Source organism: Macaca fascicularis, chromosome 16, assembly GCF_037993035.2.
Source record: "Macaca fascicularis isolate 582-1 chromosome 16, T2T-MFA8v1.1".
Taxonomy (NCBI): domain Eukaryota; kingdom Metazoa; phylum Chordata; class Mammalia; order Primates; family Cercopithecidae; genus Macaca; species Macaca fascicularis.
Window position 1 is genome coordinate 40,506,821 of NC_088390.1, and position 26,991 is coordinate 40,533,811.

Genomic DNA, 26,991 nt, shown 5'->3' on the forward strand with positions numbered 1-26,991 from the left:
CAGAATTCCAAATGCCAGCGGCCGCTGCTAGCACCGGGGAGAGGAGGCAGCGCGCGGCACGGAGAGACGAGGACCGGTATCCGGAGACTGGGGACGGAAGAGGGGGGCGCAGACCGTGATCCATTCTCCCCCCGCCTTCCCGGAGAAAAGGGACAACCCCCAGGTCACAGAGCCTGCCTGCTTCTCCCGCCCCAGCTTCCTGTCCCTGCTAGGCTGCCTTTGGGGGAGGGACAGGGCGGGGGAGAAGGTCTGGTGGGGGCTGGGGACTTTCTCCAAGTTTTCTTTTTAGCCCTTTTTGAGGGGAGCTAGTGGGGGCTTCTTCGAGGGTTGACATGACACCCCGCCCCCCGGGTGGCAGGAAGACAGTGCTAAACTCCCAGGAGCCAGGTGTGAGGTTGGAGGCGGCATTCCTTTGCATCAATGTCAGGGATCCCAGGTTAGACCCAGCCTGGGATCTCCAGAGCGGAGAATGCTAAAAATGCAGAAGGAAGGGGGCGATCCAAACCCACATTGCCTCTGATGCAGACAGCGAGGGGGCATTCTAGGGGAGCAGCCAGGAGCCCCTCCTGAGACAGAAAAGCCAGGTTGCCCCTGGAGCCTCAGAGAAAGAGCAACAAGTAGTCCCCTCCCCCGCCCCCACATAGCTGTCGGGATAGTCTGTATTTGAAAGAGAAAGACAACTGGGACTCCAGGTAGGACTGGCTGCAAACCATTCCATTAGGGCAGTGTGTGTGTGTGTGTGTGTGTGTGTGTGTGTGTATTCTGATCCTGATTTGTCAGATGGAAGCACAGCTGGAACTATAGGTGGGAGCAAAGAATTAGTCTTTCCGCCGCCTACCTCCTTTTTCCTGAAACTCCACTGGCAGTCAGCTCCTGCTAGCAAGTGTGTGTGGCTTGCCCTTTTGTCCCATGCCAGAGCTCAAATGACTAGAACCTACCGAATCAATGGTGCTAAATCCCCATCAGGAGGAAGAGAACAGAAAGTCTGAGTGGCCATCCCAAGCCACACTGCCAAGCTGGGGCAGAGCCACATGGAGTCACCTTGATGAGCCAAGTTCTCATCTTCAGGGCTTTCCAGGCTTAAATCATACTCCTTGGACGATGGTGGAGAAGGCAGCTGAGGGCATGTCCCTCTAGGTTTAACCCTACTCTGAAATATGTTTTCATCCCATCTGGACCCCTGCTAAACTAGGTCCACTGACAATAACGTCCAGGTGCACTCTGAGGCATTAATCAGTGGTTTATTGATCCTGGGAGCTCAGAGAACAGAAGCATCACAAGCAAGCACAAATGGCCAAGGCTGATAAACTTCACATATTTGTTAACCAAGAGGTCCTGGACTTCTAGGATAGGACACAGGTTTTTAAAGCAGGAGGATCAAAATTCACAAAGGTCTACCATGTGTCAGGACCTGTGTGAGGGTGTCATATCATCTTACTTATCCCTCTTAACTATCTTGACAGGTTATTATTCCTATTGTACAGGTGAGGAAGCTGGGGCTCACAAAAGTTAAGTGCTATGTCCAAGTTACAGTTTGTGGTGTCAGAGGTGGGACTTGAACTCAGGCATATTTGTCTCCAAAATGCAAGTTGTTAAAGCAGATCCGGAACACTTCTTCCCAAATTTAGGAAGGGAGCAATCCTTTCTATGCCTTATCCCTGATTACACACATACACACACACACACACACACACACATACACACATGTCAGTTCCTCACTTATATAAAACAGCTCTATGCCTTTTTTTTCTACCACACCACACCTCTGTTGTCTTTTTTTCTTTCTTTCTTTCTTTTTTTTTTTCCAGCTCCAGGCCCTCTCCTACAGGAAGACTTCCTGGATTAATCTGCTAATCTTCAGCTCATCCACCTGTTTAATAGGTATGTTGGCCTCTAACTCTGTACCAGGCACTGTATGGTTTTGGGGAAACAAAATTAAATACATGTCCTTCCTTTGATAACTCAAGGATCAGCGGGGGAGGAGGCAGAGAGATAGGTATGCACACAAGTCCCTGCTCCACAGCGTGGACAGCAAGAGAAGCAACATGGCTCATGGGCTCCTGGTATTAGCGCTACCCAGCTGGAAATCCTGTTGCTCCATATCCCTTCATGTTCCTTCCACCTCCAGCCGTCTCCCAGGCTGCATTCCACCCTCCTCCCCACCAGCCTAGATCTGTTTTCTCCATGAAGCCTCTTCTTTTCACAGGATCATATTTTCTCTCAGTTCATATCCCAGACATGTTTTCTCGTGTGTGCAGAGATGGGTCTTGGGGTTGCTCTAATTGCTCCTTTCCCATTTAGACTCTGACTGCTTACCTCTACCCTTCCACATTCGTTTGTTTTAAGGATTATAAACATAACATGGTGCCTTTGACCTTGGGGGAAGTGACTAAACTTCTCTGAACTTCAGTTTCCCCACCTCCAAAATGATGGAGCTTAGAATCCTGCCTCATAGAACTTTTGTTCAAATGAAATGAGGTCTGGATTATAAAGTGTCTGGTACAATTTAGACGCTTAGCAATTGACACTTTCTCTCGATGACTACGAAGAGAACATTCTTTTTTGATGTTGGTGCTCTCTTACAGGTGATTGGAGAACGGTTGATATCTCTAGCAGACATCATTTGCCCAGAGCAGTGTTTACCTGTTAGTGTCACCATCCCTTCCCGGAGACCAGGGTCAAACACACTCCTCATGCTGTTCTGCTTCCTGTCCATGGCCTTAAGGTCTTCTCAAAGTCTTCTGAAGCAGCTCTTGACTAAAGCTTTCCAAGAGGGTAAGGCAATTTAGGGTGGGAGGCAGGAACTAGAAGAGAATAGCCCTAATGGTGGATTTCACAGCCGGGCACTTGGCTCTGTGCTTAACATTTGGTGGATGTTATCAGTAACTCTGAGAGGAGGGTACTGCCAAGCCCATTTTACAGATGAGAAAGCTGAGTACAGAGAAAACAGCTAACTTGCCCAAGGTCCCTCAGCTGAGGGAGAGGGCTCAGCTGAGGCAGAGGGCTTAAATGTCAAATCCAGGTACGTCTGAGTCTGAAGGGTGTGGTCTACACTCAATAGATACGCTTCAACAAGACCTCAGTGGCACAAACTATCATGGCAACGGTCTCGAACAGGAACTGAATTATAGAATATTCTTTAAGAAATACTGCTATAACATTTTCTAGCATCTGTAGCAATTCAATTTGATGGCTAATAAAATGCTTCTACATATCTCTTCTTAAAAACCCTCTTTAATTGACAATACTCATTTGCAATTAGCAGTACGGTTTACATAAAGGCATCAGATATTCTATGATTCTTAAAAATGCTCTTGTGTTATTCAGTTGGTTAAACATTCCCCTCTTCAATCAGGTCTACAATACCTATTTGCTTGGCACTAGTGGTAACAGAGATTGGTTTTGGAGTGGGTCAATTTGGCCCAGATTTTTAAGCATTGACCTAATTGTGTATAATTATGGTCTTTTTGGTGAAGTGTATGACAAAACATTAAAGAACTTTTCAGACAAACTCATTTGCAAATCAGGCAATTTAACCCCCTACTAGACCACATGCCCATATTTCTGCTGTGGCAAATTTATTCATTTATGAATAAATAAATGAAGTCAGGAATTAATTTACTTTCGATGACCCTGAGATTTCTACTCTGAGATGCAAGGAGGGGGACCCTCTTCTAACCCTGGGGAACCTAAGGCCAGTCCTGAGCCTGGTTTCTGGGGAGGGTCAAAAGCTCAGGGTACAGCCTCCTGCCTCTGCAAAGAATAACAGGCAGGAGAGTTAAGGAAACTGAGATCTACAATCAGCTCAGCTCGAATGCTAATTTGCTACTTAACATGTGCTGGGTACATGCCACTGCCACCACCCCCTAATTAGGGGGGGAAAAACATTCTGTTCTAGTAAACAGATGACATTATAATTTGAAACTCCGTGACCTCGAAATACAACTTTTCCCTCTGGTTTGTCATCCCCATAAAGAAGGGTTAAAGGTCAACTATTGTAAAACCAAAGCATCTCTTTGCTGTTGGTTGGTTTATAAATAAACACCTCATACAACACCTATTCCCATTTAGTTACCTGGTGAACACTTAGCAAGTACTTTGTCATGACAAGTATACCAGGGAAGCGTGTGAAGCAAAGCCAGACATTTAATGGGTAGTTCACCCAGATTTTGTCTATAGCTGGTTTTCTTTTTTCTTTCCAGGCAAAACCTACGGTACCAGTCCACACTGAGTGGACCTCTGGGGCTCCCAACTGCCGATTGACCTGAACCCCAGAGTGAACTCGTGTTGCTTTGTGGCTTTAGGAAACCTTGTAACATCTCTGTGCTGTTTTTTCATATGTGCTAAATCATTCCTGAGGCCTCCTCCTCCTGCTGCAGTTTGACAAGCCTTGACCAAATCATAAACTCCCAGTTAATGGGATAAAAATGAGCTTGAATCTGGGATTCTGGTCATTAACCCCATGTCACCATCTGGTCCAGCAGTTTGATGGCAGGGCTAGGTGAATTCTAATCACCCAACACTTGTTAAACTGCAGATTCCTGCTTCCCCACCCCTGCTGACTCAGCATCTCTGGGGTGGGGCCTACAAAGGCTCTCTTCCTTGATGGGGTTATTGAGGGCAGCTCTGGTAACCCACCCAGGACCAGACCTGATGAGGAGTTTCTCCTATGCATCAGGCACGCCGGATCTGTTTGCGGAGTTTCATACTTGGATTTTCCTCTGCCTGGAGAGTTCCTTGCAGCTGGCTTCTTCTGTGTCATGGCCCCGGAGAGGTCTTGGCTGGTCTCCCTATCTCCACCCTCCACCATGCTCACTATTCCATTACAAGTTTCCTTTTCTACCCAGTACTAATCATTTTCTGCAGTTCATCTCATCTCCTTGTGAACTATCTGTTGGTCCCACCAGAAAGTAAGTCTCCACCTAGGGGCAGAGACCCTGCCTGGCTTGTTAGAAGCTATATCCCCAGGATTGAAGCATATGAGAGATGCTCAGAAATATAAAAATTAATGAACAAATGAACTCATGAGTGAATTCATTCAGCTCTGATGCTGAGGTTCCCTCTCTGAGATGAAAGAATGGGGGACCTTCTAATCCTGGGGAACCTGGGGCCTGCCCTGAGCCTGGTTCCTGAGGCAGGTGAGGAACCAACCCCGCCAATCCACTCAACCCCGTCGATTGTTACCCCCGCCACCCAGGGAAGACCTCACTGGAGCCAGAGTCAGTGTAGGGGGCAAGAGGAGTCTGTGCACCCAGAGAATCTTGGCTGAGGTTGCCTGATTTTAAAAATCCTGACTTCAGGAGCTATTGACCAAGTACTCCTTAGCTTCATTGTCTACAAAACCACAGGTGCAGGTGAAAGTTGACATTAGGTATGAACTGAATACTGTTTAGCTACCCTATTCAAAAAATTGTTTTTGTTTGTTGGTTGAGACAGGGTCTCACTCTGTCACTCAGGCTGGAGTGCAGTGACATGGTCATAGTTCACTGTGGCCTCGAATTCCTGGACTCAAGCTCTCCTCCTGCCTCAGCCTCCTGAGTAGCTGAGACTACAAGGTGCCATTACATCCAACTAATTTTTTAAATTTTTTTTGTAGAAATGAGGGATCTTCCCATGTTGCTCAGGTTTGTCTCGAACTCCTGACCTCAAGGGATCCTCCTGCCTCAGCCTCCCAAAGCAGCGGCCACAGGCATGGGCACTGCACTTGGCGTAAAGAAATATTCTGTCTTCACTTCTAACTTGGAATGAACTGCTTACCTTGACACTTCCCATACCGGCTTCTCTCCACTTTTCAATCTAACAGGATAATGATGTCATACAGAAATAACTTACAGTAGGTATTTAGTAAATGCTGGTGTGCAATATGAAATAAAATTCACAAGAGGAATTCCAACCTGTTCCTTATCCTCAAATAATTTTTTAATAGTCAAAAATTAGTCTGAAATTTGAGTCCTTGCCCTTCGGTATAAAATCAGTAGCTTCTAATTTTCCCTTATTTTGTTTGCTTTAAAGAGGCACACCTACCTATAGTCCCTTAGTCATGTAAAGGCTGACACCTCCCCACTGGTCTGAAGTGGGGCTTCTGGACCATGCCTGATCGCAGCCATCTGATCCTAAAGAACCTTTAACCAGGTACCTTTGTTTAAAGAAACAAAAGTCCTCTCCTAAATAAAAAAAGCAGGCCTGGCTCGAATCTCTCCAATGGGTGAAGGAAAGTACCCAGGAGCAGGAGACTTGGATTTCTGATTTTATTTCATGTTGTTTCCCTTCCTCAAAGGTGTGAAACTCCACCCCACACCACTCCTTTCCTGTTCATCCTCTACTGGAAGTGTTTTTCTCTAAATAATTTTTATTTTCTATTTTTGTCTGTATGTGTTCTCGTCTTTTATTCTACTTCTGCCCCTCTTTCCCCTGGGAAGGAAAAATAGAAGAAAGAAGCCATCTCTGTTTGCTTTCTCTCTGTCACTCAATCTCTGGAGCCAACTGCTTCACAAATAAAGAGAAATGCACAGAGAGTCTCTGAAGCCCACCATCAACAGACAGACTTTCAACAAAACTGTATCAGCACCACCTGATACAGGTGGAAAGGAACAATGCTAGAGAAGTTCGTCCTTGCCCGGTTCCTGGGTGGAACTTCCTCTCCCCCTTGTGTTCTACGCGTGTGGTTACAGCTGCCTCTGATCTTTGGTGACCAGCGGTTGGCAGTGGTGGTATTTTAGCATACCTTGATCATCGTGATTATTACACAGCTTCCTTTACTCAACAACCCCACCTACCCTCTTCTAGCCATACCCCCCACCTCCTCCCATCTCTATCCATCTCTCCACTTTTTAAAAAAATACTTGTGTGTACAGATCACAGCACACTTCATTTATGTGCCTATGCACATTTGAGGACTTCCATATTCCCCACACGAGTAGTTGTGTATTCATTTTAATTCACTTTATTTCTTTCCTATCTCTTTCATAAAATAAAATGAAATAAAAGTAATGAAATGAGAATAAGAAAGAGAAAACTAGAACTGAGGGGGAAAAGGAGAAATGCATCTATGTTTGTAATCACGTTCATCTTTCTCCATGCATCATTATGCGTACTATAATGAATTCATTACACGTATTTTAACATGTAGGCACTACATGGGGATGTGGTGTGTACTTACCACCTCTATAGTGGTAGGCACTGCAAAGGAACAAACAAAAGGTAAAAGGCATAGTCTCTACTCTCATGGGACTTTTCACCTCATGGATGAGGCACTCATAATGTCTTTTATCTGTGTCCCACTTGATGTGGAACTCTTTAGTAGTCATGATCCTATTCGATTTCCATAAGCAGAAGAGGGGCCACTGTTTCCATGTTATGACAGAGGAAACTGAGGTTCAGAGAGTGGAAGGACCCTGATGAGATAATAAATGGAACTGGGACTCAAATCCTGGTTTCCTGACTCAACATTTCACATTCTTTCTACTCTGTCATTATTCATTAGTCAAGTTTCTCCACAGACAACTCACTGAGCCACAACATATGAAGCAGCATGGTAATGCCACTAGACTGGTCACGATCAGAAGACGTGGCCCCAGGGAAGAGAAAGCAAGAGAGCTGGAGAGAGCAGAGAAAGCATCAAGGAAGGGCTTGGCTGTGCAGCTCTAGCCGGTAAGTCCTTCATTTCAGTCCCCGAGTGTCCCTGTGTGTCTCATCTAAAAAGCAAAAAAAGAGGAGAACTAGAGCTTATGGTTGAAGGCGTGAGAATGAGGTGTCTTTTCCCTCTATCTCTGTAATACACAAGTATAAATACTATATATACATATGTATATGTGTTCCTTTTTTCTGTGTCTGATTATGCATGCAATTTAGCAAGGATTTATTGCCTAATTTTGGTCTGGGCACTTTGCTAACATGATGGGGGAGGATATCAAGAAGTAAGGGACACAACTTCATTGTCCCCAGAGACTCGTGGGGGTGGGCAAGGCAAGGTGTCTGTTCATACTGCTGGGGGAGCTCTGGATTAGGGGACATCAGGAGACATGACATTGAAATGTCCTACACAGTTCTCTGTACAGATTGGATTTCCATGGAAGAAAGAAAATCAACATGTATTGGGAGTCAACATCTCATTCAGTCCTGTGAGTTTATTCTGCCTGTTTTTCAGACAAAGAGACTAAGGTTTCAAGAGGGTAAGTAAATTGCCCACAGTGTCACTGCTGGTGTGAGAATGAGCTTTGGGGTCATTGAGTCATGTGCTGCCCAGGTACCTTGTAAGGCCGTGAAGTGTTATGGGTAAGGGTTTGGGTGCTGCCATCCAGGTGATTGTGGATGTAAAGCCTCGGCCCACCCACACCAGCAGTGTTGTTTGAAGCATGCTGTTGAACTTGCCTAAACTTCAGTTTGCTCATCGGTAACATGGGAACAGTAACAGTGCCCACCCCATAAGACTGATGGGAGGATGTGATGAGCTAAAGTGTGTAAAGTACCGATAAGTATCTAATAAAGTCCAGTAACTGTGTCACTATTAATACCATGGTTATAATCACTACTTTTGTCTAAAGGAGACCCAGGTGACATGAAGCTATTATGCCCTGTGGACTTGAGATCTTGAATTAGGGTTTGATTGTGAAACTACCAGACAAGTAGTGGGATTTAAATATTCATAGACCAGGGTCCATCTAGGTCTCGTGGGACAAGGAAGGGACCCTTACAGTTGATTACCCTGAGATGGGAGAGGAAACTCTTCTAGAGGCATTTACACCTTACTAAGCATTTCTGGTATATCAAGCTCTCTGCTAGCTTGTGAGGATGTTATGTTCATTAAGACGTGTTCCCATAGGCTCTGGTCCAGCTTCTACCAGTTTTTAGCTGGACCACTGGTTTCTCCTAAGACAAACACAGGAGCCAGATGACTTCTGTAGTGCCTTGTAGACCTAGTCCAGTCCTTGGTGGTTCTGTGAACATTCACCCAGGCTCTGTCCCTTAGAAGTACCAGCAGTCTTTCCAGGGGAGAGACTAAGGGACTCTTGCTCCTTCATCCTCTGTAATGGTTTGGAGCCTGAACAGCCTCCAGCCTGGGCCAAGTGATCTTGGAGGATGCACTTCTTTATCCCAGTCCCTCATCAGTGCCTCCTATAAGAGCCCCACCTGCTTTTCTGAGCAATTGACTCCTACATCCATATATCTCTACCACTCCTCAAACCAAACTGCCAACCACCTCTAAGGCAGCTATTGGTTTCACTGACCATAATGGAGTGTGTTCTGTGTGTAGTCACAGCACTAAACATCAGAAGGGATTCAAAGAGGAATCAGGCTAATGCCTTTCATCCAAGGAACTGGCAGATGGATGAGCCAGACTGGCATGCACGAAGTCAGCACAAGGGAATAGGCTGTGATGAAGCTGGGTGTGCAGGGGACTGAGAGAGGAATTAGCATTCAGTTTCCAATCCTAGTGCTGTAGCTGGCATTAAGGCATTCTATTACTCTCTCCAGACACAGTCAACTTTATTCTTCAAGATAGACACTTGCTATATGTCAATAACTATGCCAAGAATGTATATGCATTATATTAGTTAATGAGAGTTTCTCAACTTTAACACTGTTGACACTTTGGGCTGGATAATTCTTTGTTGTGGGGAGCTGTCCTGTGCATTGTAGGATGTTTAGCAGAACCGTTGGCCTCTATCCACTAGACACTAGCAGCGCCACCCCCTTCCCCAATTGCAACAACCAAAAATGTTTGCAGACATTGTCAAATGTCCCCTGGGGACAAAATCACCTTCAGTTGGGAACCACTAAGTGAATCCTAATATAGACTAGTGACATAGGTACAGTGATCATTTCTACTTTACAGTAAACTGAGGCACAACAAGGTTAAACCATATGTCCCAGGTCACAGAGCTAGGAGGAGCTGGGAGCAGGGCCAATCTGTTTCCACAGCCCTTAAGCTTACTGTCCTTCCTGCTTTGCCTATCTCTGCATGCATGGTGATGAGAACTCTGTAATACTCAATAAACCCATGCAAAGATGAACCATTTCTAATGTCAAGCCCCACTGTTTATACTACATTTACTATCTTACCTTCCATAAACCACACAGCAACTCTTCAGTGTAGCTCCTGCTCCCATTTTATAAAGGAGCACACTGAGACCTGGATTGACAGGAAGGGATTGCCCCAAGTCACAGAGCAGAGCAGCTATCAGAGGCTGGCTTTGGGCCCACGTCTTGTACTTCTACACTCTCCAGTACTCAGAGAGTTGAGTAAACAACCATTAAACTATGGCAGGCTGGCAGGCAACTTAATAAAAAAATAAATGCAAATCCAGCATGATGGATATATTTAGCAGATAAATTATTACGTGATGGTATAAAAATAGATCAAGGGAGAGCACATGAAATTGCAAGCCTGACTGTGTGAGAGACAGGGAAGGCGCATGGAGAGCGTCGGGTACATTTAATTAACTTTGCTGGGAAAACATTCAGAGGCTGCCACCTGAAACCAAAACATTCATGGGCTCCACTTAAAGCCACAATACATGTAGCCACAATACATTGAGAAGAGTTATAATCCGATAGAGTTTGAATTCATTGATTAAAACAATGTCAGTGCTCAAATGCTTTGGTGGGTAAACCCGATTCTTACCCGTATATAGGATAACCAGGCATGCATTTGTGGGCTGTGTGACCCATAAACTCGCTGACATTAAAATGTCCCACTCAGTTTTCTATGCAGATGGATTTCCATGGAGAGAAGGAAATCAGCATGTATTGAGAGTCAACATCTCATTCAGTTCTATGAGTTTATTCTGCCTATTTTAGGCAAAGAGACTAAGGCTTCAAGAGTGCCACTGCTGGTGCAGGAATGAACTTCCAGAAAGAGTCAAGTTCATTGAGTCATACCACCAGCCGGATGCCTTGTGAGGCCGCTGAGTGTTGTGGGTAAGGGTTTGGGTGCTGCTGTCCAGATGACTGTGGGTTTAAATCCTGGGCCCACCCACACCAGCTATGTTACTTGCAGCATGCTATTGCACTTGTGTAAACTTCAGTTTGCTCATCTGTAAAATGGGAGCAATAACAGTGCCCACCTCACAGGACTGATGGGAGAATGTAATGAGCTAAAATGTGTAAAGCACTGATAAATATATATTAAAAGCTTGGCAATGATAAGATGCCATTATCAATATGATTACTGTAACGCTAATGTCTAAAGGAGGCCCAGGCGGCATGGAACTATACCCTGTGGGCTTGCGATCTCTCTTTGTTCCATGCCAAATGGAAAGCATACAGTCATGAATGAGGGTTTGAGTGTGAGAGCAGACAACGAGTGAGATTTAAATATTCATTAGTCAGGGTTCATCTAGGTCCCTGGGGACAGGAGAGGATCCTCACAATTAATTTCAGGGCCCTTTTCCCTGAGATGGGTGGGGAAACTCTGCTGTGGTCATGTACACCTTATTAAGCACTGCTTGAAATCCTCCCTACTACAAAAGTGCTGTGATTTCAAGATTTCCCTCTTTTCTGGGAAAACCATAGCACAAGAATCTACGCTGTAAACCCTACGCCTACTTAAGCCCAGAAGGAGCCTGTTACCTCATAGAAGAATCTTATTTTGCCTTGAGAAGAAGCAGTTATCAAGTGCTCGCGGGGCTTCAGCTGTTTTCACATCCTTTTCATTTTGAAACTCAACTGCCCTGCAGATCTTGTGACCCTTGTCTGATAGGCGAGGCACCCAAGAACATGGGAATGAATGCATGTGCTCGTGGTTTTCATAGAATTTGGGGCATTGGAAAAATGGAAGGTGGGTGCCTCTGGGTCTCAGAAATTTGCACGTCAGAACCCCTCCTAAGGGGTGTCATACGTGTCTCTGAGTCTTGTATATGGAGATATCCAAGCAGGAGTGGAAGAATGTTTTTTAAAAAGTAACAAAGTCAGGCCTAGTCGATATGACTCATTATAACATAACATTTTCCCCTGTCTCTCAAAACAGGAGAATTAGCTCACTAACTATTATATAAGCTCTTTGAGGAAAGAGAACAAGTCTAATTGAGCATTGCATCCTCAAAGACTGGCAGAAATCTCAAAACACCAGAGATGCTCAAAACTATGGAAAGAAAAAAAAATGTCCTCAAAGAAACAAAACTTCAGCACATATTCTTCTTTTTATTCAAGTATCCACTGATTTACTTTCATGGGCCAGGCTCTTGGGTACAATGTGCATGTGGCAGTTCAGGTCCCCACCCTCCTGGGACTTGGTCTAACCAGTGCTTCTGCACAAATGAGCTTCCAGCAGTTACATATTCTCTGATATTGCTAGATGAACCATAGGCCCTTAAAGAAGAAAATAAAAAAGAAAGAAAAAGCACTTAACAATTGCATTCTTTGTGTTTTTGCCAGAATGGACCAGAAACTACTAGCAATTATGTTGAAGCCATTAGTGCAAAGCCAATTTGCTTCTAGAGTTACAGTTGCACTCTAGGAACTTGAGCTACACTCCAGAGAGATCATTAGTTGTTGTAGACATGTTACTGAGGGCAGTGGTGTCATTTCCAGTCTGGAATGCCCTCAGTCAAGTGTGGGAGCAGAAAATGGGGGTCAACATAATTAACCTCATATGATTTTGGCAGGACTTCTTGCAAAATCACCCATATGCACTTAACATTTCTTTCAATTGAATGATCTCAGTGTATCAGTTTTATCAAAATATTTCTCTTTTTCTTTTTTATGTTCCCACCTGGCTGACCTTTTTTTCCTTTTTTTTTTTCTGGCTTTCAATACAAACACCTTTAGCTTACTTTCTTTTATTCCCTTCTCCCTTCCCATCCCCAATAGCAGACGGTTGTAACTAATGGAACTCACAAGTATTGCTGGTTGATGCCTTTGCTAGGATTTTCAGTACCATAATCCTTTCACCAGATCATAACTCTCAGGAGAAAACGCCTCATTTCTCCCTTTGTAAAAACTTTCCTTGACTTTGTTTCAATTGAATCACCTTCACTGACCCCAGGCCTCCATTAACTATATCCATCCAAATCATCTGTTTCACCACTCAATGCCCGAGGCTGCGGCAGACATCCCGGCAGCATCCCATCTGACCCAGGAGATGACAGAGTGGGGCTAACAAGGATTCAGGAGTCAGTTCTGGGTTCCAATACTGTTTCTACCAGTCACTGCTGGAGATGGGCCCTTCAACGGCTCATCGGTAGAATGAAGATAAAAACATTTATCAGCTTGTAAGAAATAAAACGGATAAGTATGTGAAGTTTCTATCAGTGTGAATTTAGAAGCTTAATTCCATCCTCTTCATTCAACAAACATGCCCTGAAATCCACCTATATGCGTTGCACACGACATAAGTTTTACAGCTGGGTGCATTGGCTTAACTCTGTAATCCCAGCACTTTGGGAGGCTGAAGCAGGAGGATGGCCTTAGTCCAGGAGTTTGAGACCAGCCTGGGAAACATGGTGAGATCCTGTCTCTACAAAAAATTTTAAAACTTAGCTAAGCATGGTGGCATGTGCCTATGGTCTCAGCTCCTCAGGAGGCTGAGGAAGGAGGATTGCTTGAGCCCAGGAGTTTGAGGCTGTAGTGAATTGTGATCATGCTGCTACACTCCAGCCTGGGTGATACAGCGAGACCCTGTCTCAATAAATAAATAAATAAGTAAAATAGTTAAATAAAAATTTTGCAACAGGTATGAGATATTTCAGCAATTGGGGTACAATTATAGTCACATATTTTTGTTGTTGTTAAATGAATCACTCAAGCCATTTCTCCTAATCAACATGAAGTCCAGAATCTCTCTCCTTGCCTCTTGATATTATTTTATCTTCCCTATATTTATTCTCACCACTTATCCCAGAGCTCCAGGGCTTTGTCAGTCACTCTTGCATTACAGGGATGCCCAATCTTTTGGCTTCCCTGGTGCACATTGGAGTAAGAATTTGTCTTGGGCCATACGTAAAATACACGAACACTAACGATAGCTGCTGAGCAAAAAAGAAAAAAATGTTTATAATGTTTTGAGAAAGTTTACAAATTTGTGTCGGACCACATTCAAAGCTGTTCTGAGCAGCGGGTTGGACAAGCTTGCTTTAAAATATCAATCAGGGCCATCTCCTCCAAGGGCAAATGCAATTGCTCCAAACTACCACCAGAGGTCACTGTGGAATAATGATCTCATACGGGTGTAGCGACACTTCCCACCACAGCCAAGGCCATGCTGGTGCTGGCCTAGATCACCACACAGTGGGGAGCTATGGTTATATTTCCTTTAGTTCACAAGCACACATGTTCAACTGTTGTTACTCAGGTCTATACACCGTGTCAGGGGAACCAGGTGCTGAGACCCTTCCGGACTTATTTGCACACTGACCTTCAACCAGGTTTCCCTGAGCAATCTACCTGGCCCCTTCCCTCCAGCCCATGAACCCTGATGAGTGCAACCATTCTCTGGCCTGCTTATTTCCCTCATCAAATGTTTCTAGGATCAGAGTTACCATCTTGTTCCTTTTCGGCCTTGTGGATCTACAGGATCCATTTGCACATTGGTCTACACCTTCCCAGGTCCCTACCTAATAAAGAGAGACAGTTGCTGTTTCTCAAAAAGTGTCTCCAACAGTATCCATCCCCTTCCTGACAACACATACACAAAGTCTTTGTTACAACCTCAGGAAAATGACTGCCTCTCATAAAATAAAATGTGATTGTCCTTCACAGAGAAGGGCCACAAGCTTCCCTCCCTCCCCCTCCAAATGATTGCTGTTGTATCTGGCCAGATGCTCAGTCTTAGGTACTAACAACATAAAGCAAGCAAACAAAACATTGCCCTGGAGAAGCTTAAAATCCAGAGAAAAAATCAAGAAACTCCCAGACCACTCCAGGCAGGAAGGAATTGCCCTGTTTGATTAATTCTCATCCCATCAGACATGCCTCCAAGGAGACCAAGAAATCCTAAGTACCAAGGACCATGAGAAGAAGATGGCTGAGGAGGCATAAGAACAAAGGGAACCTTGAACAAGCAGATCTCTGTCATCGCCCTATAGGCTCTTTCTACCTGCTGCACAGACAAAACCAATTCACCGAGACCATGGTACTGCAGTAGAGAAAGAGTGTAATTAATGCAGAGTTAGCTAAGCAGAAGAATGGGAGTTACACCTCAAATCAGTCTCCCCAGGAACTTAGAAGCTAGGATTTTTATGGATAATTAGGGGGACAGGGGACTAGGGAATGGATGCTGCTAATCGGCTGGGGATGAACTCATAAGGATTCAGTCCTCATGTGCTGAGTCTGCCTCTGGGTGGGGGCCACAGGACCAGTTGAGTCTTGAGTCCCAGATATGGGTGGAGTCTTTTGGCTGTGAGAATGCAAAAATCTTTAAAACATTTCAAAAGAGCAATCTGAGGCTCTACAATGGTGACGTTATCTATAGAAGCAACTGAGGAAGTCACAGATCTGGTGACCTTTGGCCACATGACTCCTGAGCAGCAAGGGATTATAGAAAGGCAAGCTAGGAGACAAGGCTGGTTATCCTTTAGCTACATCTCCATCTTAGCAGAATTCAGGCCCCTCCCAGAATCCTACTCTTGTGGCCTTTCATTAGTCTTACAAAGGAAATTCCAGTCCCTGAGTAAGCAGGGGATTCATTTTAGGGAGGAACTGTTATTATCCATGCTTCAGAGTTAAATGTAAACTAAATTCCTCCTATGGTTAGCTAGGCCTATGCCCTACCTGTGAGGCTAGAAGAAAGATGGAGTCAGCCATACTAGACTTCTCCCACTCTTGTAATCTTCGCAAAAGCAGTTTCAGCCCCACCCCAGCCACCCCACCAGCAGATATAGCCCTTTATGGAGTTTTAGGGAGGAATGAAGCTCATGAGTTAGCTGTGGGTAGGCCAGGAGAAAAGCCAATTTCAAAATCCATCTCCCTTTTCCATTCCTCGCACTTTGTGAGTAAATGCAGAACTAAGGAAGTGAAGTGAGTGATGTCAAGGACAAACATCCCCTCACCTTCTAGTTAATTCCTTTTGACAACACAAGGCCTGAGGCACTTCAGCCTTAAACTGTGTTCAATGCCTTTGTTTTCTTTCCAAGGAAATGCAGCAAGGATGCTGCCATGATGTGCATACTCAGGATGTGGGAAAATACAAGGAGGAGGGGTTCGAAGGCTTTGCATAAATAAATCGAATGAGGTTGAGCAACTGTTGAAATATGAGGAAATTGCTTCCAGCAGTTTAAAGTCTTGGCTTGACTCGTAATTTAACCTTGAATATAGTTTTCAAAAATCATTAAATCCCCAAAGCCTTCATCTCTAGCAGTGATTAGCCATGATGCAGTAAGTAGAAAGTTAATATATTTATTTATGAGAAGGTATGTAATGCATGAAAAATCTATTCATTCAGCACTCATGTAGTGAATAGTGACTGATTACTTGCTCAGTTACTAGCACTGTGCTAAGTGCTAAGAGGTAGGATGATGAATAAACACAACCTCCTTCCCCCCAACGAGCTTACAATCTAATAGCAGGAAGGGACAAGGAGTCAACATTTATGGAATACTGCTGCATGGCAGAAATTATGCTAGGAATTTTTCACACATTAGTCCCTATAAGAACGATGCAATTTTCCCTGTATTATATATTAGTCAAGTGGTGCAGCTGTCTGGGGTAAATACCCAGGGTTCATCATCTCACACCAAGAAGATGATGGACACGGGCACACACAAGGAGTGAGTTTAGGAGTGGAGGTTTAATAAGCAAAAGAATGAGAAAAGAGAACAGCTCTCTCTCTTGTGAGAGAGAGGGTTGCCCAAATGGGAATTCTGGCCCATGGTTGAGTGCACCAGATTTTACAGACAGGCTTGAGGAAACGGTGTCTGATGTACATAGGGCCCACGGATTGGTTGGACCAGGTGTGATGCTTACATAGCATGTGGGTAAGACTGGCCACCCCACCCTAATCTTATGCAAATGGGCTTTTCACTTGGCTGGTGCCATGTTGTCTGCTTCTTACTGTACACATGGCTGGCAAAGAGAAGAGAACATGGAGCCACCATTTTGAACATTCCTAGTCCCAGGTAGTCTTCACCCATGCAAGTTTCCAGCTTGCTTGTCTATGTCTGCCACTCAATTCTACAGGTTGCTGTTTGTTAGAAAAGAAAAGGATTTGGGGGCTACTTTTCCTTAAAAAAGGAAAACCTTACCAAGGACTTCCATATCCTCACTATCTGCCTAAATAATTTCCTCTTAAGTCCTATATCATTAGTAAACTAAGGCTCTGAGAGGTTAAATAATTTACCCAATGCCACCTGGTTACAACTGGAAGATACAGAATTCAAACCATGGTCTGTTTAATTCCAAAATCTGTGCACTTCTTATCACTTTCTTCAAGGACAGAGCCAAACAGGAACAGAGGCTGCCCAACTCTCTTCTGTACTGAGCTCTGTTTTCCTGGTTTGCCCATCTGTGTAACAAAATGGTGAGTGCAAATGTTAGTCGGGCCTAAGAAAGTCATGGTCCTCTTCCTAACAAAGTGAAGAGTTTTATTTTAATTTAGAGTTACACTAAGAAAACTAAAGAGATGAGGTGAGAAGGTAAGAACTCTCTCTTAAGGATAATAGGAAGGAAATAATGTGTTAATAACATCAATAGTTACTATAGTGCTTGCTGTGCACCAAGCACATGCTATGAGTAGGGCATAAATGGCTTAAAATTCTCAGACAACCCCATGGGGTAGAAGCGGTTATCATCCTCCCTTTACAGAAGAGAAAAGCGAGATGTGGAAAAGATAAGGAACTTGCTCAAGTTTACACAGCTGGTTAGTGGAAGAGCTGGATTTGACTCCAGGGTCTAGAGTGTTAGAATGAGAAGCAGATATTGTATTGATGGCAGTAAAGACAGACAGACAGACAGACAGACAGACAGACAGATAGATAGATACATAGATACATAGATAATAGAAAAATAGATAGATAGATAGATAGATAGATAGATAGATAGATAGATAGATGATAATAGATGGATCATAATCTGAAGTACACAAGGACCTACTCTCCAGTTGAGCTTTGAACCTGCTACTCTGGCAACGTAAAGGCAAGATGGTCCCTGTGGCAATGTTCTGCAAAGATTGACCCCAGCCCTTCTCCCAGAGAAGAAGGTCTTGCATTTGTGGTCATCTCTAGATAGTTATTGTGTATCTGGGAACTCATGACTCTGCTGCTTCTCTGGTGACCCAGCACCCTGATCCTACTTATCTGACCTGTAGCAGAGAAGAAAGCAATCCCTGTGCAGGGCTCTCAAAACTTGCCTTCTGAATGTGCATCACTGAATGGGACCTTGGTAGGGCTGTTTCCTTATTGGTTCTTGGCACATTTCACCAAGAGATGGGAGTGGGTGGGGAAGGGCAAAACTTCAGTGTTACAGGGTATTCTTTCGCTTCCAAGATAAATGCAGTTAAACCTGAATGGGTTGATTGCAGATGCTCCGAAGCCAAACTCTTGCTTGCCTCACTTCCTAGCTTGTGTCAACTCACCCTTTAAGTCTTAAAATACTGGATCACTGCCCATAGTAAAACAGGTAACACAATTTACAGAGCAATAGCATAATTAGCACCCAAACCTTAGATACTTTGGACATGTAAAGGGAGCCAATCAACAATTACCCTGGAAAAACAGGCACAAATGGGACGACTCTAGACACATTGAATATAGAGTCACCCTGCTTCTATAGGACCATCTACATGACAGGCACGAAGTGTCACATGTGTAGGAACCCATTTAATCCTCATGGCAGCCTTTTATATGTAGGAGGATTTATCATCATTTCTATGTTACTAATGAAGCAACTGACAGTCACAATCCCATAGCCAGAAAGCAGACATTGCTCTTAACCTCTGTGTTATAGTTTCCATCCCCCTCAAACCAGCCAGCTCCCTGCAAAAGAAAAGTATGCCTTTTCCCTGACTCTGGTCCTAAGTTTGCTCTCCGACAGAGGCTTGGAGAAGAAGGCAAAGGAAGACAATTGTGGGCAGAGGAAGAAAAGAGGGCAGCCAAGCCTATGATAGGAAGAAGGGCCACAGGATCTTTCTAGTGCCAATCTCTAGTCGCATCACGCATCTTTATGACTTCAGATGGGCATCTCGGGCCTTGAGGTCACAAAATGAATAATGATCCTTACATTCCTGCATCTGCTTTTGGAGCTCACCCTGTTAAAACCATGGGTAAGGACAAAAAGATTTACAGTTCTCAGCCTCTGTACCTACCTGCCCCGCCTGATGGCCCTCCCATCTCTCCTCAAGCAATGGTTCAGTGACACCCATGCAGCCTCCCAGTTGCCATGGAAATGGCAAGGATGCCTCTAATAGGAAGTAAGAATGGAAGAAGCTAATTGTGCAGATTCCTCAAGCAATTCCTGAGCAACTTCTCCCATTACCCTTTGCATCCAGAGTCAAGGATTTCTCTGGGTTACAGGATCAGCACTGAAGCTTTCAACATCCTCACCCTGGCAAGCTGGTTGCCTCCTTTTGCCCAGCAGTGCCACAGTTCTACTATGCACAGCAACTCAGCTCTCTTCTTTCAGCTGTACTCCTTTCATGAGATTGTAATTCTGAAACACGCAGTGAAACTGGAACAGGAACAAGAAAGGGAATTCTTCTGTGATTACCCCAAACCATTTGTTGTCTGTAGAAAACTTATATTGGTGCATCCATGGGCAGGGCGTGAAGAGAGTCCACAGAGGAGCTCCACCCTCTCACCTTCCCAGAGATCTAATGGTGAGGACCAGCACTGAGGTCAATCAGAAATACCTGCTTGCTCCCGCCTTCATGAGAGATGGTTCTATTTACCCACACAGACACATTCTCTTTCTACCTAGGCATATCAACCTAATAGGAAGTGGAGGCTCTGAAGGCTAGTTTTACAAAGGGGTAAAGGAAAGTCTAGGAGGAAAATAGGTAGGAGAGTGGAGAAGTTGGGCACCAAGAGAGCAGAAGCATTGAAAATACTCAGATTTTGCCTCCATGGAGATCTCTTCCATCTCTGACATTTAACGTTCCAGAGATAGAGTGAAAAGACACAGGAAGTTAAAGCAGTATCAGAAAGTTTCAGAAATGCCCGCAGAGCAGCAGGGGCTGGGGCTCCAAAAAACACACTGCAGGGACACTTCTTCCCATGATTTTCTAAGGACCAGATGTGCCTCTTCCTATACTGTGTGTTAATCCCAAACTCCCTTATCATACATTTAAACTGTTTGCCTAACTGTCCAACTCTTAATTAGGTGTGCAACTGGGGAGTCAGAGACAATGTACAAACGAGCAAACAATCCTCAAACTTTATTTCTGTTATTGCTTACAACTTCCTCCCACAGGCATTAAGTAGCCAAGCTGATTTTTTTGCCCTACAGTCATTTCCTTTCCCACCTCATTTTCTAATCCAAACGTTTGAGGGTCAAGTGCTTGGGGCCTTATTTAAACCACCAGCTGGAAAACAGTCCTCAGCAAAATAAAGGCACGAATAAGAAACAAACATACATGTAGACAGAAAAATTATTCTTGTGTGAGACTCGTCTTTGATTTCAGTTTGGGAACTGAGTTGAATTCAATGCTGTCTCTTCATCTCTTTCTGTTTAACTGCAGGAAGCACAGGGTTTCTGACTTCTCGACATGGTAAAAAAACAAAAACAAAAGCAAAACACCAAGCCCCTCAGCCCACAGGTGACTGTCAAGCCTTTGTTCCCTTTGCTGCCACCGAAGCCAGACTGGGGCCTCTGACTAGGTTTCTGGGCTCTCTCCTACCTCTATGAAGTAATTCTAGACTCACTGAGCTCAGTGACTCCATCCACTGCAGCTCACCGCCTAATGTGTCAGGCCCACAACTGACCAGAATAGACTTCCTTTCTCCTTTCTGTCTGCTCCTCATGGAGCAGTGGAGAACGTTCATTTTCATACACCTTCATTTATTGTCCTTCCAAAGCCTTTGATATCGAGCACGCTAAGATGGGAATCCTCATTTTACAAAGATCAAGGCAGAGAGAAGAGAAGGGACTAGCCTAGGATCACACAATTGACATGTCATCGCTGTGAGTATTTTAAATGCAGGTTTGACTCCCAAACCTATGCTCTCCAGCACTCTTCTTCCAGGTTTTCAGGTTCTGATTGTTGGAGAAGAGAGGGCAAGGGGTGTTGTTGGAGGTAGGAGGAAGTAGGTCAGAAACGAAAAACATACTAGAGAAAGAGATGTTGCTCACTCTATTCTGCAATTTTTCCTTGGGTCTTCTTTCCCTTCTTGGCTGAGAGCATGCATTATTTATCCCTCACACACAGAATTTTTGCAGTCATAATAAAGGTCAGAAGGGGAGGAGAGAGTTATCTAAATCTACACTATATCCGGGTGCACTTAGAATGACATATTGAGTCTAATGGAATCTTTTGAGAAACAAAACAAAGACATGAGCCTCAATGTTTCTTGTTGCAGTGTTTCTTCGTCTTCTTTGCTCCCTTTCTCCTTTTCTTCCACAAAGAAAAAAAAAAAAAAGAAAAAAATTTGCAGGCAAGTTGTTACCCCTTCCAGACCCACTGCCTTTCCTCTGTCCCTGAACTGTCCTTTGAGATAACCTCAGTGCTCTTTTCATACCTCAATCAGGAAGCCTGGGATGAGGCTCTCACTCTAATGCATTCTGGTGTAAGCTTTCCCTTCTCTGATTTTGGAACCCCCTTGGAGAGCTTCAAAGTTCTCTTTTAAAATCCTCAAACCTACTCACTTTAATTAAAACAATAAATATGTGCTCTGTAGCGTTTGGCAAGAGTGACTTTGGGGATATTAAGGCATAAAAGAAAACAGATGGGATGTTGCAGTTCCAGAAAAGATGGACCTCCCCGAGGCGGGCACTTGCCAGTTCTGTGATGCGCCTCCATCTACAACCAACAGGGACATTTTCGTTACTGGTTACCAACCTTTTTGTTCTCTTCGGGTGACAATCCCTGACCTGATTTTCAGTCATGTTCAGTTACAGTGAGCTGTCAAGCTGGTCTGTCTGCATTACAGCCAGAAGACCTGCCGCTTTTACAAAAGATCCCCGAGTATAGGGCTATTTAGGTTTTTTTGTAGTATCTGAAGGAAATCAGCCTCGCTCAGGAAAAGGGGTTCGGAAGCATTTCATTCCACTGTCATTCCTAGGACCCCTCCAAAAACAACAACCGAAAAGATAAAATATTGTTTTAATTGCTGAAGCAAGGAAACTAGCAAATGTCTCCAAACAATAAATTATTAATTATATCTGTCAAATGCTGTCTTGATGGAGATGTAAGAACCAGGTGGGAGACCACATTTAATGCTTCCAGTTTCTGGAAAGGTGAGGATTTCCCTGTGGGAACTGCCCTCGTCCCGAAGTTGACCCAGGGATTCGCTGAGTGGAGTGGCAGTATCTGGCATTATCTACAAGTTACAAGAGAGGTGGACATACATTGTAGAGAACAAATTCATGTGGAATGGAGAAGAACGACTTCAGGAGTAATGATGGTAATACACATTTTTAGATATCCGGATAACGAATAAATGACAATATAGCATAAAGATAAAAAAATAAGGTTGTACAATATTGAAGGAGAACAAAGTTGGAGACACTACCTGATTTTAAGACTTGCTATCAAGCTATAATAATCAAGACTGCATGGTACTAGGGAAGAAAGAGACAAATGGATCCATAGAACAGAATACAGGGCCCAGAAATAGACCTACAAAAATATAGCCTGCTGATCTTTGACAATGGAGCAAAAGCAATAAAATGGAGGGAAAAAAAGTCTTTTCAACAAAAAGGGCTGGAACAACTGAACGTGCACATGCAAAAACAAACAAACAAACAAACAAAAACAAAAAACCCACAACTGTAGACACAGACCTTACACCTTTACTGAAAATTAACTGAAAATGGGTCACAGACCTAAGTATAAAATGCAAAATGACAAAACTCGTAGAAGATAATAGGAGAAAATCTAGATGACCTTGAGTTTGGAGATAATTTTAGATACAACATCAAAGGCATAATCCAGAAAAAAGAATTGTTAAGTTGGACTTCAGTAAAATTAATAATTTTTGCTCTGCAAAAGACCCTGTCAAGAGAACACTGTGGTGTTACCTGGCCAGATCCTGAAGAAAATAATTGCAAAAGGCATATCTATTTGATAAAGAACTCTTATCCAAAATATACAAAGAACACTTAAAACTCAACAAAAAGAAAACAAACCTGATTCTAAAAAAAAATGAGACAAAGACTTTAACAGAAATCCCACCAAAGATATTCAGATGGCAAATAATTACACAAAAAGATGTTCCACACTGTATACCATCAGAGAAACACAAATCAAAACAACAGTACAATACACTGCACACTCATTAGAACGACCAAAATGCAGAACACCAACAAATTCTGACTAGAATGTGAAGCAACAGGAACTGTCTTTCATTGTTGGTATTGATGCAAAATGGCACAGCCACTTTGAAAGACAGTTAGGTGGTTTTTTACAAAACTAAATATACTCTTACTATGAGATACAGCAATCATGCTCCTTGGTATTTACCCAAAGGAGTTGAAAACTTACATCTACAAAAAAACCTGCTCACTTTTATTTATAGTAGCTTTATTCATAATTGCCAAAACTTAGAAGCAACCAAGATGTCCTTTAGTCAGTGAGTGAATAAATAAACTACCATACAGGAGACAATGGAATATTATTCAGCACTAAAAATAAATGAACCATGGACAGACTTGAAGAAAATGTAAATGCACATTACAAAGTGAAAGAAGCCTGTCTGAAAAGGCTACAAATTGTATGATTCCAACTATATGACATTCTGGAAAAGGCAAACCTATGAAGATAGTAAGAAGATCAGAGGTTTCCAAGGATTAGTAGGAGGGAGAGATGAACTGGCGGAGTACAGACGAGTTTTAGGGCAGTGAATCTATTCTGCATGATACTATAATCATAGACACATGTCACTATACATTTGTCTAAACACATAGAATGTACAATGCCAAGAGTGAGCCCTAACATAAACTTTGGGTGATAATGATGTGTCAATGTAGGTTCCTCAGTTGTAAAAACTGTGCCCCTCTGGTGGGGGATGTTGATAGTGGGGGAGGCTGTGCAGGTGGGGCAGGGGTTATATGAGAAGTCTGTGTTCCTTTCAATTTGGCTGTGAAACCAAAACTGTTCTAAAAAAATAAAGTGTATTAATAAAAATAATTTTATTAGAGAAGGATGAAGAAGAAGAAGAAGAGGGAGAAAGGGAAGGAGAAGAAGGAGATGAAAAAGAAGTCTGGATTCGAGATGGAAAGTAAATTTTAGTTGACCGTTTCCCTTGTGCCAGGCACTGTGCTAGATACTTGAAATATACATCTTATTTTGCTTTATTCTCAAAATAGTGCAAGATCAAGATTCTTATCTCTATGTTATGTGTTGTAATTAAATTGATAGTTATAGAATTTAGATCATCATAACAAGGTCAAACAACTAGTAATAGACATTTTAACTCAGCTGTACTGATGGCAAAGCCCAAGCTCCTTCAGTTACATCCTCCTCCTCCTCCTCATCATCATCACTCACAGCATCTTCATCTTCGTCATCACCGACATGCATTGAGCTCTCAGATGCATCATCCCTGTGAACACGCAATCTTTTTATTTAATTCTTGCAGCAACTCCATTTTGTAGTCAAGTACACTGGTGTTCAGATAAACTTAAATAACACTTTCCAGATTGCACATCTGGTAAGCAGCAAAGCCCAGAGCGATCTGATTCCTTCTTTTTAACCATGCTGATCTACTGTTTCTCACTATCTTCAGATAAAGCCCATGGTTCCATTTACTGGATAACAAATCATTTTTCCTCCCTTGTACATAGCCTCCTCATCTACAAAATGAGCAGTTTGTAGGAAATGATTTAAGATTCCTTTCCAATCTAATCTGACAAACTAATCTAATTTCAGAGCAGTCTCGTGGAGGGAATGTTTTTGCTTTGGGTTTGTATTTCTGAAATAACCTGTCTTCTCTCTTCCCAGGAGACCAGCAGTAAATACACAGATGGATAAAACGCAAAAGAACCTACAAATCCTGTACAATGAAATCATGTGGCAAGAATGTGGTTATTCTGAGAAACATAATAAAGCAGCCTTTTGCTGTGCCTTTTCCTGTGCCTTTTCACACAGCTGCCAATCAATGGTACACGCTGGCATACTTTCAGAATAGCTGCTCTGTTTAACCCAGTGACCCAGAGGCAGCAATTTGGAGCTTAGCAAGTGACATCCCATGACATCCAGGATGCCCTCCCCACCTACCTGCACCCAGTCAATCACCAAGTCACAGGGATTTCACCTCTGGAATAATTTCGATCACCACCCCCATTCCCAATGACTTTGTCCAGGCTCTTATCTCTTAGCTGGACCATAGCAGTAACCTTCTAACTGCCTCTGCACACTATAGTCCTCCCTCCTCTGTGCTATTAGAGTAATATTTTTCACATGCAAATCTGATCATGACACTCTCTTAAATTAACCACCTCAAATAGTAAAATAAAAAAACAATCAACAACTCATATTAAAAAGCCATTCATGGGCTGGGCACGGTGGCTCATGCCTGTAATCCCAGGACTTTGGGAGGCCAACATGGGCAGATCATGAGGTCAAGAGATCAAGACCATCCTGGCCAACATGATGAAACCCCATCTCTACTAAAAACACAAAAATTAGCTGGGGGTGGTGGTGCTCACCTGTAGTCTCAACTACTTGGGAGGCTGAGGCAGGAGAATCGCTTGAACCCAGGAGGCGGAGGTTGCAGTGAGCCGAGATTGCGCCACTGCACTCCAGCCTGGGTGACAGAGCAAGACTCCATCTCAAAAAAAAAAAAAAAAAGCCATTCATAATCTGACCTTTACCTATATGTTCAGCTTCACCTGTCTTTCATTCCACCCTTTTATTTCTCAGCTTTACTGAACTTACATTCATACTTCTCAGAGATGAATGAATTTCCATGCTTTCATGACTTTTTTTCTTCTCACCCAGAATGCTCCCTCTTTCCTCCCCGAGTCGTGGACTCTATGCCTGCTCATGTGTCAAGACGTAGCTCAACTTCCAACTTCACTACAATTATCAATCTCATGGTGGGTTCTCAGCTAGAGTTAAGCCCTCCCACAGCTCTAAATTTCTAGCACTTAAAAGACAACATTTTAGATAGTTGGTTTTGCATTCATTGTCTTTATTGGAATGAAAGCTTTCTAAAGAAAAGGAAGGTACCCAAATATTTAACAGATGGCACAATGCACAGTACGTGTGAATACCTGTCTAAGACTAAACTATGCAAGTGGCTCCCCTGGGTGAATTAATAAATACTCAAATAAATAATTCAATGAAGAGAAGAGCAAAGGAGCACCCACGCCAGAATATTCAAGAAAAGTATTTGATAAGATCACTTTGCAAGAGTTTATGAGGTATATCCAGGAAACACATATTAAATGTTATTTGACCATAGATTCCATAAAATTATGCAGAAAACAAAAGAATTATATGATCGAGAACTTCTCCAACAGTTTCTGATGGTCTAGTGAAGAAATCAGTGTCCACAGTCATGAAATAATAAAAAAGAATTCAATATACCATGAATTAAATTATGAAATTAATAAAATCTGAATAAAAAATCTAAGGGGATTTTTTATTAATTATCAACAGAATGAAGTTAATTGGGAAGATCAAAAACAGATGAGCACAATCTCAGTAAAAATCACAGCAGGGGCGCCTGTAGTCCCAGCTACTCGGGAGGCTGAGGCAGGAGAATGGCGTAAACCCGGGAGGCGGAGCTTGCAGTGAGCTGAGATCCGGCCACTGCACTCCAGCCTGGGCGACAAAGCTAGACTCCGTCTCAAAAAAAAAAAAAAAAAATCACATCAGGTATTTGTGTGGTAATTGATAATCTTATACTAAAATTTATATAAAAATCCAAAGACCCAGGAATAGCCAAGGGAACCTTGGAAAAT

General features: G+C 43.2%; 2 long non-coding RNA genes across 2 annotated transcripts; one reads left to right on the forward strand and one right to left on the reverse strand.

Moving 5' to 3' along the window:
* Position 1: 1 nt before the first annotated feature.
* LOC102132716 (uncharacterized) lies at positions 2 to 5,017 on the forward strand. The gene is made up of 4 exons (XR_006693273.3): positions 2 to 692; positions 1,809 to 1,881; positions 2,586 to 2,775; positions 4,203 to 5,017. It is a non-coding gene; the product is annotated as an uncharacterized lncRNA (long non-coding RNA).
* Positions 5,018 to 12,125: 7,108 nt separating this feature from the next.
* On the reverse strand, positions 12,126 to 24,660 carry LOC107127748 (uncharacterized). The gene is made up of 5 exons (XR_001485908.3): positions 24,491 to 24,660; positions 21,603 to 21,883; positions 21,217 to 21,473; positions 17,273 to 17,437; positions 12,126 to 12,309 (listed from the first exon to the last, which is right to left on the reverse strand). It is a non-coding gene; the product is annotated as an uncharacterized lncRNA (long non-coding RNA).
* Positions 24,661 to 26,991: the final 2,331 nt, after the last annotated feature.